General features: G+C 35.0%; 1 protein-coding gene across 28 annotated transcripts in view; it reads right to left on the bottom strand.

Annotated features, from left to right (window-relative positions):
- The window catches only part of PKP4 (plakophilin 4), a 235546-nt gene that overhangs the window by 217478 nt on the left and 2517 nt on the right, over positions 1-15551 (bottom strand). The gene's annotated exons all lie outside the window — the stretch shown is intronic.

The raw sequence follows: 15551 nt of genomic DNA, 5'->3' as shown, positions 1-15551 counted from the left end.
AGGACATTTGGTTGAAAGCCCATTGCAGCTAGGAATTTGTCAGTATAACTAAATCATCCTATTTTATGAGCAGCCTAACTTCAAGACACTATGCTTGTTTCAAACAGAGCTTCACACTCTGGTCCTACCCTAAGTCCCAGGCCGAGTCTAAGCCCCTTTCAACAAACACTATTGGAACCACCCAGGACAGAGGAATCTTTCAGAGCCTTAGAGATCAAGAAGAAATAATAATGGCCCAAGAGTAGGCTTCCTGGAAGGAAAGTTTTAAAGATGGTATGATTAATAATAACGGGTGAGTAAAGATGGGTTATAAATCACTTAGCATGAATTTTCTTCTGAATGTTACATCAATGTAGTTGCTTAGACATGCAAGTTTAATTTTTGTTTAAAATAAGGGGAAAATCCTACATGAATAGATTCCTGGATTAAATTTAGTATCAGATTTAATTTTTACAGTCAAGAACAATTAAATTGTCTGCTCGTATTTTCTGGATCATGAGAGCTATTCACACTGAAATGTCTAACATTTTGCTTGTTGTCAAAAAAAAAGCCTTCAAGTGCTGACACGAAGAACTGTGCTTTATTTCAAATTGTGCACATCACTGCAGTAACAGAAGCTCATCACACATATGAGAGGAGACATACTGGAAGTAAGATTCATCTCTTCATCTAGTTGATTTGACATAAGCAGTAGCATCCAACCTAAATATCAATGAATGCCTATTTTAATATTTCTCCAATCTTATTCACAGCTACAAAATCAGGATAATTTCCTTCTATTAACTGCCATTTATTGAACTAAGCATTCTTTCAAAGAAAAGCAGCACTAGTCATTGAAAAGTAATTCCATTTAAGTTACTGCATTAAACTTAACAAAAGCATTTAAACACTTCTGATTATTGAAAAATTAAACATGTTTAAATTATTCAGGCTTATTCTACAAGATAGCCAAAACTTAAATATAGCTTATCAAATGGTTTCTAAAAGATACAGAATGAAAATGCATTCTTCCTCAGCTCTTTTCTCTGCTCCAAAAAGCTTTAAGCAGCTTAATTCAAAACCGAAAGTTACAATGAACTCAGAAAAGTGAATGAAAAACTATCTTCAGATGGACTCTATCAGTTCTCATGTCTTTACAATCAAACTGAGTCAGACAGAAGAGGGAGGTGGCCTGGACACTAGTTACAGCATACGTGTTCCTGTGAGGAGGGACAATCACCTTGTTTTTTAAAAGCAGTGGAAAAAATAAATAAATAAATAAATAAATAAAATAAAAGCAGTGCAAAATAAAACCAGTCTGTATCGCATAGATTTGTTATATGTTAAACATTAAAAACATGAAATGTTAAGATATATCAATTTTTTTTAAAAGATTTTTATTTATTTATTCATGAGAGAGACAGACAGTCCGAGACACAGGCAGAGAGAAAAGCAGGCTCCATCCTGTGAGCCTGACGTGGGACTGGATCCTTTGTCTCCAGGATCATGCCCTGGGGCCGAAGATGGCACTAAACCACTGAGCCACCCGGGCTGCCCAGTTATATATCAATTTAAAGCAAATCAAATTGTATGTTAGCATTTTTGCTTTGAAGTTAATTTATGGACATTTAAAATCAGATGAAATGTACGGGTCTTTGGAGGGTGGGGGATGAGGTAATGGATGATGGGGATGTGATGTAATGCGCAGAGCGTTAAAACTGATGAATCATTAAAGTCTACCTCTGACTAATAATACACTATATGTTAATTATTTGAATTTAAATTTTAAAAAATTTTAAATTAAAATTGAAAAAATTAAAAAAAAAAAAAAAAGAAATGTCTGGGTCTTAAGTCAGCATTAAAGGAAGAAACAAGAGAAGGGGGACTCTGCTTTAACTTCCGGATGACTATGAAGCAAGGGCTCAGTCTATATACTAAATGAATATAATACTATATTTTGCATGTAGGTTGACTTATTCCATATACCCAAATTTCTAAGTGTTCCAGGCAATTTTAATTTAAAATTTCCAAAGCAAAACTACAAATCCTTAGAATTATGGAGAGAGTTTTAATACAAGCTTCCCAAAGATAAGTTCTTTGCCTTTTATACCTTTGCCACCCCTCTAGGTCTCAGCATACAGATAAAATGGAGGAGAGTAAAAGGCTCCGGTGGACTTGAAATTGCTACATAAGTGAAGACAATCAAGCCTTTCTGTAATCAATAATGACATTTCTGGAATCTCTGAGGCTCAAATGCTACTATAGTATCACTTCTAAGAGCTAATATCCTTAGTGTAGAACATTAACAAAGGATAAGACCTTTTCTGCATCATTTCCACATCCCTCCTCATGCCTAGCACAGAGCCTCAGAAAAAAATGGTTATTGACTAGAATTCACTGAGCTCTCTTGAAAATTTCAAAAGACAATCAAGATTTTTTTTTAACTTGGTGAGATTTTAAGTGAAAGCAAAAATAACATACAATCATATACATCAAATGTATTCCATAATTCATTAATCAAATATTTACTACTAAATAACAACTACGTTTCAGTATGAAGAACTGAACCACAAACTAAAAGTATATTTTGATGCCCTTTAAGAGTTATTCTTTTTATTCCTCACTGTGATGCTCACAATTTCCTTGCACGTGAAATGAAGGTAGCATATCACCTATTTTACAGTTATTAAAAAGATTAAATGAGTATTAATATAAGTGCTCTGAAGACTATAAAGCTAGGCTATTTTGCTTTGTTACTATAAAAGCATCTATAATGTTCTTTTTTTTATAACTGGTCCCACTTACTCTCTATATAAGTTCCAAAAGAATTTTTTGCAATGACAGAAACATTCTGTTTCTGCCTATTATTATAATAATAGCTACTTGCCATGTGTATTTATCCAGCAGTTAAAATGTGCCCAGTGAGTATAAGAAACTAGATTTTTAATTAAAAAATTTAAATAGCCCATGAGGTCAGTAGCTACTATAGTGAACATCCCAACTCTGTAGCTTCAGAAGTAGATAGTCTTTTTGTTGTTAAACAAAAATTTCAAGAGGTAAGTCTGTTTTCTTAGCCATAGGTTTCACTCTTTTCAATGTGACGGCAGTAACTTAGAGAAGCAAAATTTCACTTAATACAGCTTATTTCACAATCAGCCATCAAAATAAGTAGCTTATTTGGCTACTGAGGTCACTAATATACCTAAGGGGCATATACTAAAGATTGCTACATTGTAGGTGCTATGCACATAACTATTAATGAAAGGACAAATGAGAGACTGCCTTTTCATGGACATTTCGGTATGCCTAATTAGAGGATAAGTCTGCCTGGCAACACCACCACAGACACCACCTCTACTTGAAAAGTGTCACTTGGGTAGCAAATGTGCAAGACAAGAACCCTTCCCTCAAGGGATTATAATCTATTTGGGAGAAGGAGACAAGAGAAAAGTTAATAGGTAGAGATTAACAATCAAATATAACAAGAGAAAAACCATCATGGAGAGTTTATTATTAAAAGCCAGAGCACAAGTAAAAACATTTGGAGAGAGGATGGTCATCCAGAGTGATCCTAAAAAGTCACCCGCACAAGGCAATATTTGAACTAGGTCTTTGAGGACTATGAAAGACTTAAATGTAGGGTGCAGGAAGGAAAGGAACAGTGAGTAGAAACTACTATTGCTGATGTGGAAGGTTCAGGAAGGAGAGTAATTATTGTAAAGGGACTTAAATGGTAGGCAGGCTAAGGGGTTTGAAGCCATCCTGTAGGGTAAACAACTGGAAGTTACTGAAAGTTAGGGGAGACAGGGACAACTAAGGTTGTAAACAAAGTATTTAATTGTTCATTACCCAAAGCAGGCATCTGGTGTATAATACACAGCAGGCACATTGCTAGGTGAGAGCTACAATGATGGCTGTGACACAGCTCCAACCTGATCAGAGCTTACAACATAGCCACGAAGAGACACAGAAACCACTCGAACACAACATGACACGTTTGTAGCAGTTACTCACAAAGTGGTAAGAAACAAAGGGCCAAAGGTGGCTTCACTAAGGAAGGGTCACTGAGACCTCGAAGAAAGAAAACCACGGGATCACTCGGCAGAGAAGGGCATACTAGTTACCTAGAGAAAAACCTTCGGGAAATACACAAATTGTTGGGAAGATTATACTGGGAAATTAAAGGGCACTGAGGTTATACCGTTCAAATACAGAGAAAGGGTCAAATCTTTAAAAGCACAGTGTTAAAAAAAAATGGTACTGTATAAGTTGTATTTTAGGACTGATAGTGGTCATTAGTTATGTTCCCAGCTATGATATCAGAAGACTCTGAATGCTAAAAGCATTGATAAAAATATTAAACTAAATATATAATACAGAAAATTATATAAAACTAATTAAATTATCTGGTAGTATTTTTTTTTCTGATAGTATTTTTTAAAAAGGAAACATATTTGACATTCCAGGTAGAAAGGACATTAATTCAAAAAATCAAATTAAAAAACAAAAAACAAAAAACAAAAAACAAAAAACAAAAAATCAAATTATCAATAGTAAAGACATTATTTGGGCCAGACACAATTTCAACATTTTTCTCTGGCAGAAACTGTATATAATCATGCAAAAAGTAGACAGTGGAGAAAAAAGGGGAGAAAGTGAGAGAATTGTGCTTTAAAAAAACATGTCTTCTTTTCTAGTAAAGAAAGAATCCCTGCCTTTAAAAATATCAGGTATGCTTATTATCTTCTACCTGAGAACTGGATCAATTCCAATCACACAAGGATACTACTGTCCTCACTGTACATCCACTCTGCCTGTTGGAATGGTACACAAAAAAACATCTTTTTTAAAGGAATATTACCTATGATTACTCACATCCTACATAGATGAAATTCAGAAAAAAATTCAATGTTAAAAACTGCATTTAAAAATAGTATTAGAAATTGAATACACCTGCTGCCTAAAACAAAACACAAAAACAGAAACACTGAAGTTGCTACAAAGCAACTTCATGATTTCCACTTAAAATGGAGCTTTCCTAAAAATAAACTCACAGGAGTTTATTCAGTAACAAATAATCAGTAACAAAATAATTTATATATATTTAATAAACAAGCTGTCTGTATATTTTATAGATTTTTTTTTAAAATTTTTATTTATTTATGATAGTCATCAGAGAGAGAGAAAGAGAGGCAGAGACAGAGGGAGAAGCAGGCTCCATGCACCAGGAGCCTGACGTGGGATTCGATCTGGGGTCTCCAGGATCACGGCCTGGGCCAAAGGCAGGCGCTAAACCGCTGCGCCACCCAGGGATCCCTTTATAGATGTTTTTATAATTTACCTTTTAAATTACTGAGTTTTGATGTATTTCAATGTATAATTACAGAAAGCTTTAAAAAAATTATAATTAGGGGCACCTGATTGGCTCAGTCAGTGGAGATTATGACTTGTGATCTCAGGGTTGTGAATTTGAGCCCTATGTTGAGTGCAGAGATTACTTAAAAATAAAATCTTAAGGGATCCCTGGGTGGCGCAGCGGTTTGGCGCCTGCCTTTGGCCCAGGGCGCGATCCTGGAGACCCGGGATCGAATCCCATGTCGGGCTCCCGGTGCATGGAGCCTGCTTCTCCCTCTGCCTATGTCTCTGCCTCTCTCTCTCTCTCTCTCTGTGACTATCATAAATAAATAAAAAAAATAAAATAAAATAAAAAAAATAAAATCTTAAAAAAAAATTGTAACTCAATCCAGCACTTGCATTCCTGGATATCTCCCTCAAAGAAATCTAAGCTTATGGTAACACAGAAAGCTGGACACAGACATTTATAGCAGCTATATTTGTAAACTGAAAATTATTATAAATTAAAAATGACCCAGATGTCCTCCACAGGTGAATGATTAAACAAACTGTAGTACATCCATATTATGTACTACAAAGCAATAAAACAGAAGAGATACTCATACATGTAACAACCTGAATGAATCTCTAAAGAACTTTGCAGAGTAAAAACAAAAAATAAGCAAAAAAAAAACCAAAGTTACATACTATATTATTCTATGTATATAACATTCTTAAAATGACAAGTTATAAAAATGGAGGACAATTAGTTGTCGCTAGACTTTAAGGAGGGGGTGTGAGTGAAAGAGAAGTAAGGGCCTGGCTGTAAAACGGCAACACGGGGGATGCTTCTAGTGATGGAAATGTTCTGTATTGTGATTGTATCCATGTCAATATCCTGGTTGTGACACTGTACTATAGTTCTACAAAATGTTACTACTGGGGTAAACTAGGTTAAGGGTATACAGGATCTCCTTACTGTTTCTTAAAACCACATGTAAATTCATAATAATCTCACAAATAAAACTTAATTTTAAATTATTATTTATTCAAATTTTACCACTGTGATTACTTCAAGTTGGGGGAAGCACCACCAAAATGTATAAGAGTATTTCTAATTACACTATTAAAATGAAACAAAAGTTTGTGGCTCCCACTGGGCTAAAACAAGCTATGAAATCTCCTGTTTTAATACTTCTAATGTTTATGTAGTTTTATAGCATGAATTATACCATTTTAATAATATTTTTTCCTTTGAAAAACTTCATGTTTAAAATTACATATACTTTTTTTTTTAATTACATATACTTTTGACCTCAATTCATAAATTCAGTATGTAAAAGTTGTTATTAATTCACAAAAGACAAGGTGATGGAAAGTTTGCCCAAAGTCATACTGCCAAAGCCTGACCAAGCTGGTCTTGGTGCTTTGATGGCTGCATAAGAATAGTTTGAGAAAGAGCACTATGTAAAAATTCATGTCACTATGGTTATAATCCAGGCAATTAATATGAATATGAATCAATCTCTTTCAAATCTTCTAATTGATGGTTTTTAATAAGGAATTTGCCATAATGAATTATTTACCTAGAAAGTTGTATTACAAAGGTAATTTTTAAAAAGCAAATGCACTTTTCCCAGTGAAATATGCATGATAAACAGTTCTGAGGGTCTAAGACAAACAGTTTATAAAAGGAAAGAATATTGCATACAGAAGTTTACCCAAGAGTAGTAGGTGAAGGTATTCCAAAATTGTAATTTGGGCAGCCCGGGTGGCTCAACGGTTAGCGCTGTCTTCAGCCGAGGGCATGATCCTGGGGACCAGGGATCGAGTCCTGCATCGGGCTCCCTCCATGGAGCCTGCTTCTCCCTCTGCCTATGTCTCTGCCTCTCTCTCTCTGTGTCTCTCATGAATAAATAAATAAAAATCTTAAAAAAAATTGTAATTTAAAACTCATTCATTCATGGGAAAAGACATTTGCAAAAGATATATCTCATAAGGGGTTAATGTCCAAAATATATAAACTCATACAACTCAACACCAAAAAAAAAAAAAAAAACCAATCTGATTTAAAAAAAAAAAAAAAAAAGGGCAGAGTATCTCAATAGATCTTTTCCAAAGAAGTCATCCAGATGGCCAACAGACATGTGAAAAGATGCTCAACATCACTCAGCATCAGGGAAATGCAAATCAAAATCACAATGAGATTATCACCTTACACCAATTAGAATGGCTAACATCAGAATGACAAGAAATAACAAGTATTGGTGAGGATGTAGAGAAAAAGGAACTCTCAAGCACTGTTGGTGGGAAAGTAAGTTGGTACAGCTGCTGTGGACAACAGTATGGAGGTTTCTCAAAAATTAAAAATAGCAATACCACATGATCCAGGAATTCCTCCACTAGGTATTTATACAAAGGAAATGAAAACACTACTTCATAGATATATGCACCTCTATGCTCACTGCAGCATTATTTACAACAGCCAAGATATGGAAGCAATCCAAGTGTCTATCAATAGATGAATGGATAAAGCAGATGTGATATATATGACATATTTCATAGTCTTAAAAAAGGATAAGATCTTGCCATTTGCAAAAACACGGATCCATCTAGAGGTATCACGTTGAGTGAAAGAAGTCAGACCGAGACAAAGACCATGATTTCACTCCTATATGGAATCAAAGGAGGAGGAGGAGGAGGAAGAGGGAAAAGAGGAGGAGGAGGAGGAAAAAGAAGAGAAGGAAGAAGAAGGAGAAGAAGAAACAAAGAGCAGAATCAGACCTATAAATACAGAGAACACACGGCTGGTTGCAAGAAAGGAGGGGGGCAATGGGCACCAAGAGTGAAGGAGAGAGGGAGATACAGGCTCCCAGTTGTGGAATGAGTTAAATCATGGGAACAAAAGGCACACGGAATAAAGTCCGTGATACTACAAGAGCATAGCATGGTGACAGATCATAGCTACATTTGAGGTCAGCATAGCATAACATACAGACAAGTTGAATCACCATGGTGTACAACTGAAACTAATGTAATATTGTGTGTCAGCTATGCCCAAATAAAAATATTTTTTAAAAACTAATTTATTCATATAAGGTATCTAGAAAGACTAGAGTCACACAAAAAGACAAAGTCCCTGCTGTTGAATAGCTCAAAGGAAAAGGAAGAGAATGGGAACCTGGAACTAATACATTCCAGTTACATTTAGGATGGTGAATTTCTGGATTTATGTTGCTTCTATGGAAAACTGTGTTCAGAGCTCCAAACAAATGACCCACAAACAATATTTCTGAAGACTGACACCTGCCAATATACTGTCCAAAGATTTCACCTGCCAATATACTGTCCAAAGATTTCAGACATATATTTTTCATCTGCTGACAGTATGAATTAGACATTTAACAGATGAGTTTTTTGTCACAGGTCTCAAAATAATAGCAGTTCTTGTGCAAGTCCAACTGAGTTTTCTGATTCCTTTTTCAGTGCTTTAAGAAAAACTGACTTTTCTGCTTATTCAGTCATTGACAAATTGACAATAAGTGGAAAATTCCCATCAGTGCATCAGTCTGAAATTCAAGGTAAGATTCAATGAGACTATTTATTCTAGCAGATGTCACAAGAGATTTTCAAAACATTCTTCTGTTTATTCATACCAACAGAAGGGAATATTTTCAATAATAGATAATAAGTTTGGACTTATAAAGGCACACAAATTGCATAAAGAATAAAGAAGAACACAAAGCACAATAAACCAAAGTACTACTGTATGAAAATAAGAACTTCCTTAAAATGCAACTCTTGAAGAATAAATTATGGTATTTCATAAATAATTCATTTTCACTGTAATCAATTATTCTATATAGGCTATGTGGTAAAGTATTCCAAGAAATATAACTAAAATAATCAGGTTCATGATTAAAATCTTTTCTGAAAGCTCTTATTATTGGCAAGGGAGCACTTTTTCAGATGAAGGTCTTTTCTTCCAAAGAAAGCCACTGACAGTGGTTAATGCAGCACCTATCAAGTAACACATACCTAAAAAGGAGATTTAGCTAAAACCTAGTTAATACAAAGTCATTTTACAGCTCATTCCTAACACAGAAAAATTCTGCATGTTTATTTATATACCAAAGTTTTCTAGGACACCTTTTTTCCAGTTCATGTATCTTATCTTTCCCAACTACATTGTAAAATCAATCACAGATTCCTTAAAGATGGAGACTCTCAATACTGAATCCAACACAGACTATAAAACTCCTGGGGGAAATCATTATTTGGCCTATCATTATTTAGCAAAGTCTGAAGATACAGAGTAGGGGACTAATGAAAGTTGCTTGAATGGAGTGAAAATGAATCCTGTATCTTTTTAAGTAAGAGGTTTCCAAAACAGAACACAATACTTCACACACAGTAGGGCTCCAGTAAATAAATGAAGCACTAATTGTGTTCAGTCCCCTTGCTTGGACTCCTGGTGGTACTCAGGAATAACAAGTTACTTCTAACTAGATCAGTACTTTTTTCCTATTCAATCTAGGGTACAGGTGTCAGAAAATATGATGCACTTCACTTCAAAGTGGTTATTACTGGTTTCCATTTTACGTGAGTGTTTCTAATTCTCGCGAAGGTATGGAAGCTGAAAAGCCTATTCAAGTGTTTACTTTGATCATGACATTGAAAATTAATTTAATATTGCATGCATTAGTAGTATAACTGACTCTCCTTTTGAAAATAATGTACTTACTGGATTAGCAAAGAAAAATAGTCAATCCCAATTATTTTTAAACTACTATTTATGGGGAACATATACATTTATAAGTTCTATAAGGATTTTTTTTCTCCCCTTTGTAGGGGAGCAGGATCTAGAGCAGCTCTCCTCAATGGAGTTTTCAATTGTTTAAAAAAAAGCAAAAAGGAAGACCCTCGAGCCCGGGAGCACAAATTCAATCAAGTACAGTATCATTCTGTTGAGATCCACCAGTTTGTGAACAATGGTACATTGTCTATGTGCAAAGATTAGAATTAAATGAAAGATACCTATATCCTATAATGATACACAAATTAGTGAGTTCTTAGGCCACACACATAAAGTATTCATGGAAAAGCAAGATGCTTTCAGAGGAACAACTCTGTCTCAGTTAATTTCTTTGAGAACAAATCAAACCAAAGCAAATGGTAAGTGTTTTTCTCATTTTAACAAGACTAGTCCCTCTAACCACTACCTAAATCCCCTTCTATTTTTATCCCACTTCCAGAAAATTTAGTCTCAATTAGAGGCTAAGCCTCAAAAGTACACAGGAGACTGACTTAACAAACAAATACTAGAGGTTAGCTACTAATTCAGCCAGTATGGGATCAAATACCTGTCTAGCCACAACACATTTTTATGAGTATTTCAGGTATACAACTTCAAGTTTCTCCCCTTATCCCAAAGAGTAAATTGTAATAAACTCTTGGGAAGATGGTCTCCATTACTGCTGAGGGAAAAAATGAAATGGACTGGAATGTGTAATACTCTAAGAGTAGTGAAATATAAGTAGTAGGGCTCTAGAGAGCATCTAGTCCAACTCCCTCATTTTACACATGAGAAAACTAGAGCCCAGGAGTTAAATGACTTACTCATGGGACACACACAGCTTAGTAGTACAGCTAGGTCTAGAACTAGAGACTCTTCATATTTCTTAAACCATTTGTATGACTGTTGGGTTTATTACATCAATTATCTTCCAAACTTCTCTTCCTGTCCTTCTTGCTTTGGCAGTTTCCTACCAATTTCAAGTGTGATCAATTCTGGACAGAAAAGGCAGCTTAAAGAGTTAACTTACAATCTGCATATTAGCCCATAAATGATTAACACTAGCACTTTCTTCATGTATTGACAAGCAAGACATTGCATAAAATGACTAGAATTACAAATGCCATAGTTATATACATATTTAAAAGATATGTTTTACATTTTGCAAGTATTTTCACTCTGACCCCTGCAATATAATACTATCAGACTTTACCTTTTAAACATGAGTGTATTGGGATCCCTGGGTGGCGCAGCGGTTTAGCGCCTGCCTTTGGCCCAGGGCGCGATCCTGGAGACCCGGGATCGAATCCCACGTCAGGCTCCGGGTGCATGGGGCCTGCTTATGTCTCTGCCTCTCTCTCTCTCTCTCTCTCTCTCTCTCTCTCTGTGGCTATCATAAATAAATAAATAAAAATTTAAAAAATAATAAACATGAGTGTATTAAGAAATGTTTAACCAAACTTTTTACATACATTGGATAGTGGTGTTTTACATGCCTCTACGTATTGCCTACCTGAAAAAAAGTATTAAGTTCCCTATTTTAAAAGGGCCCTTCTTTGATTTATTTTGCTGGATTCTCTTCCTTATGGGCAATCTCTTGCAAATTACCAAGCTCATAATTTCTCTTTAGTAGTTTATTTCTTTCCTGAAATAGTGTTTAGATTCATAATTATGGGATCCCTGGGTGGCGCAGTGGTTTGGCGCCTGCCTTTGGCCCAGGGCGCGATCCTGGAGACCCGGGATCGAATCCCACATCGGGCTCCCGGTGCATGGAGCCTGCTTCTCCCTCTGCCTATGCCTCTGCCTCTCTCTCTCTCTCTGTATGACTATCATAGATAAATAAAAAAAAAAAATTAAAAAAAAAAAGATTCATAATTATGTTGACTAAGGTGAAAGCAAGTCAATAATTTGCCCAATATATGGTAGATGCTACAAAATATTATTAAGGGGCCACCTGGGTGGCTCAATTTGGTTGAGTGTCCGACTCTTCCTTTAGGCTCAGGTCATGATTTTAGGGTCCTGGAATCCAGCCTGGCCTTGGGCTTTGTGCTTAGTGGGGAGTCTGTTTGAGATTCTCTATCCCCCTCTCCTTCATACTCCCCTCTCTAAAAATAAATAAATAAATCCTAAAAAAAGAAAGTATCATTAAACATCGCAATTCAAAAATAATGACTTAAAGGTATTGGCTGCCCTGGAGCTTGCAGTGTTTTACATGTATTAACTCATTTAATCCTCACAACCACCATTTGAAGTAGATATTTTTATTACTTTGTTTTATAAATGAGTAAAACAAGATCCAGAGAGATAAATAATTTACCAAATCACACACTTAGCAAGCAGAACTCACCTATGACAGTCTGGCTACTAACCAGATACCTCACACTCACTTCCTTAATGACACTTTTTATGTATTTCACTTGGTGTCAAGGTGTCAAGGCTTTTTCTGGCCTAAACTACCACGGTGAATCCTGGATGAGGGGTGAGGGTAGATGGCCAAGACCTTGAAAACATTGTATACTTTTTCTCCTCACCTCCCCAAAATGGTATCTTTAAAAAAGGAAAACAAAACAATTTAAGATGAGCATGATGGAAATTCAAAAGTCTCAAAAGAGAACCTCAACTTCCTTGCTGATATGATTTGCAATAGGAGGAGAAACAGGACTGAGTATATAAACGAATGCTTAGGAAACCTTTTCATAGAAAACAAAATAAAAAAAAATAAAATAAAATACTGTGGACTTTGGAAATCTTGAGCTGAAATGTATCTAAGATCAATGCAATTCAAACACTGCATTTTCAAAAGGAGGAGGCTATAAACCTGAATGTTCTTAAATGGTTTATTGCCATAAGATTTAGATCTCCTAATTTCTGGAGTAGGGTGCTTTTCACCTCCCCCTCATGTTTGCAATTTAAGAGAGAGCTTACAATGGCCTAGAATTTCAGACACCACTTACTCAATGTTTTAAAACTCTATTTGTAAGTCAGTTGTGGGTGTCTATGAAAAACAGGCCAGGCCCCCAAATTCTATAGAGTACTTTGATAACCCCTCTTCAACTACACATTTTACCTAAGTTTCATATATAATGCCATTTTTATGACAAAAACTCACATCCACTCTAAATTCAACTTGGAATACTAAGCACCAAATTCTATATAAAGTGGAAAGTGGAACTTTCTCTGCCTCTCCAAACAGACAGATGCATTGGGTGGTGGTGTGTGTGTTTTGGGGGGAGGGAGGTAAGGGAGAGAATCCATATTAGGTAAGAACAGAATAGACTTCCTTGCATATTTACAACTCCCTTAAATTTATATTTAAATTTATATTTAACACAGACAATAATTATAGAAGTCAAACATGCCTTGGCTGTTGAAGAAAGAGGGTTATTGATTCACTTGCCCTCTCCCTCTCCCCTCTCATTTGGGAGTTCTAGACTTTATGAGGGCTATATGATATATTATCTGTCTGCAGGGACTGGCATCTACCCAATTGGGAGGCATTTTTCAGTTCAAGAAAAATGTTTCACAATGACATGACTTAAAATAATTCAGACCTTTCCATGTTTTAATTTATATATTTTATAGTATCAAACATTTACAATCTAATGACATTTCATCATCTGCAGTGAATCATTATGTATTAATCACAATAAACTATATTATCAAGTTTATGAATAATAAAATGATCAAGAATGTAGCTAACATATATTAGTGTACCAAATAAAAGTAAATCTAAATTATAAAAAGAAAACTTAGATGAATGACAAACAGAATGCCTGCAGCAAACTGAAGAGCACCATCATGTAATATCCTCAATTTAGTTATAACATAGTCCCCAAAAGATGAAGATAGTTCCACTGAATTATTAAAGTGATAATGTAAGCAACATTTGAATGTCATACAACTTCTCAACTGAAATCAGCAAGCACATAAATTATTGATCTTTGTGAGCTAGGGTCGTATCTCCTTATCCTAAAAGAAGCGTGTTTTTCTTACAGCTGGGTGTCAAATTGACCTGTTGATTGATATCACCATTTACCGGTAGTTTATGAAGCCTTACATCCAGTTATGCTTAAAGTTTTACTTTCTCTCTCTCTCTCTCTCTCTGCAACTATATGTAGTTACAGTTTGGGCATGAAATAGTTACCTAATTTTCCAAACATAACCAGTCCACTGGTGTTCTGTATCAGATTCTTCTTCCCCCTTCAGTGCAGGAAAGGCACTACAAAACCATTTAACACTTAAGAAGTAATTATCTCCCAGTACACTGAAGGCGTGAAGGCAACTTCCCAAAGTGACATACAATTCCATGAATGTTAATGCCCTAGAATAACCCTAGATAGAATAACCTTTTATCTTTCAGTTAATAATGAAGATATGACTTCATTACTATGATTCCATTTTAGAATTAAGCAAATTAGGGATTTATCTTTTGATTGAAATAGAAAAAAAACAATAGATTATAGAGCATTATCAAAATATCTTAATATTTTGGAGTGGTCAGGTGAGAGACTGGACTTCCCAAGTGATTTGCATCTTCTAGGATATAAAAATTCTCTATTCAAATCAATTCTTAACCAACAATAAGGAAATAATTCAATTTTTAAATTATCAATAACTGAATTTTTTAATTAAGTGAATTTAAAAGTTTTAAATTTACTTTCCCAATTTGTATAGAAAAAGGAAAAAGACTGCAATTCTGACTTAATATACACTTAATTCAAATACTCAAGGTCATACAACTGCTAAAGTCTTTATTAAATTGAGTTTGGGAATAGTTTTTTTAAGTCAAAATATATCAGAATTACAGAAGTAGATTTGGCTCATTCAGCTTGTAAATGCAGCATTAACATTTTTTTTTTCTGGAAGAATGCCAGCTGCTCCTATTTTCTGCTTACCTTCTCTTATGCTTTCCATCACTATCCTATTCCACTATCTCCCTTCAAAATAGCATAGGTAAGAATTAAGGTAACTAGACACTTAGTTCCACAATCTTTGGAATCTTCAGCATAACATACAATATGTGAAATGCAGCACCTTCTTCTTATGTAATAGTGGGGGTTGGTGAGGGAATAGACTTTGGCCAAAACACAGTTATTGATTGTGAATGATCACTATTTTTGAAACTTCCCTTCAAATATCTATAACAACTAAAATATATTTCTAACTAAAAGCCTACCTTTACTTGAAGCAAGTAAAACTATTTGTACAGCCAATCATGTATATACATTACCTATACACTTAGACCAGTTGTTTCCATTTCTAATGTAGCAGAGAAACAAAGTGCTTTTACTTTCTAATCTTCACATCAAATCAAATAAGCAGGTGCTCTACTCTGTTGTAATATGATATTGTTACATAACAAGTTTCCTGTTGGCATCTATAAACACGTCCCAATATCCAATACAGTGTTACTAATTTAGAGTTAAGCCTCTAATTTAAAAGA

This window comes from Vulpes vulpes, chromosome 3, assembly GCF_048418805.1.
Source record: "Vulpes vulpes isolate BD-2025 chromosome 3, VulVul3, whole genome shotgun sequence".
NCBI classification, from domain to species: Eukaryota; Metazoa; Chordata; class Mammalia; order Carnivora; family Canidae; genus Vulpes; species Vulpes vulpes.
The sequence above is the reverse complement of the archived record's forward strand: the minus strand, read 5'-3'. Positions and strand labels throughout refer to the sequence as shown.